This window comes from Palaemon carinicauda, chromosome 13 (assembly GCF_036898095.1).
Source record: "Palaemon carinicauda isolate YSFRI2023 chromosome 13, ASM3689809v2, whole genome shotgun sequence".
Taxonomy (NCBI): Eukaryota; Metazoa; Arthropoda; class Malacostraca; order Decapoda; family Palaemonidae; genus Palaemon; species Palaemon carinicauda.
In genome coordinates, this window is record NC_090737.1 from 32683946 (window position 1) to 32685060 (window position 1115).

A 1115-nucleotide genomic window follows, 5' to 3' on the forward strand; every position below is an offset into this window, starting at 1 on the left:
CGAGTGCCTACTAATACTTGATTCTTCCTTGTCAGACTCAAGAGCACGCCTTTATGACTATGTACATTTTTATCAATGTAAATGTTTTTTACTATTTATTGCATGACATGTATTGATTTACCTGCAATTATATAATAAAATGTCTATTTTATTACTTGTGCGTCTCCCTTGCTCCTTTCTTACTATGAAATATACTATTTGTCATAGTTTTATTACCCTTTATTCCTGGTTAAGGAAAATGCCAGGATTTACTCCGGGCACTTATTTATATAGAGCAAGTAAGTCTCCTTAGCGAATACTTACTCAATTATGAAGATGAGTCAACTCCATACACGAAGTGTTCAACCACCACTTCTTCAAGTTTGTTTCGACGCGAATACCAAATCGCTCTGACTTATCTTATGGATCTCATTGTTCCTTCAGCCTATATGAATAGCCTTCCCATGACCACTTTGATCTTAGCATAGCCCGTGGGGACTTCCATGCCAGGGGGGCAGGAAGGCAACTGCCTCACGGTAGCTCTAGTATAGACCACTATGCTTTCGGCTCAATGTTTTAGCACTCACTTATAAAGGGAAAAAGTCTACCACGATACACTAATTCTCTGGTACTCTTCCATCAGGACGCCATGGCTTGAGCCCAAAAAACGGATTTTGAGCGAAGCGAAAAATCTATTTTTGGGTGAGATAGCCATGGCGTCCTGATGGACCCACCCTGTCTGTTATCAGGTCCCGCCCTGTGCCGCTGTATCATGGTGATGAGCGAGCTCCAGACTTTCGGAATGAGGACGGACGTGACGTCATCAAAAGCAATGGCGTCCGTCTATTTACATCGCGAGTACCGATATCGCCACATCTAGATCGGCTGCGGCTCAGCTCCCAGCCACTCCCTGTCCGCCATATTGAAGCGTTAACTCTATATGGGGTGCAGATAGCTATGTGGCACGTCTATACATGCGTGTCCCCTGTTGTTACACGATGTCTTAAGGGGAAACCTTTAGGATACTCGCTCCAGAAGTTAGAATTCTGTGATAACCTGTGGTTTAATTCTCTGGGAAAATCCTAGTAGTGATTACCCAAGGAAGCTACCAAAAAGGATCCTCCCATCAGGACGCC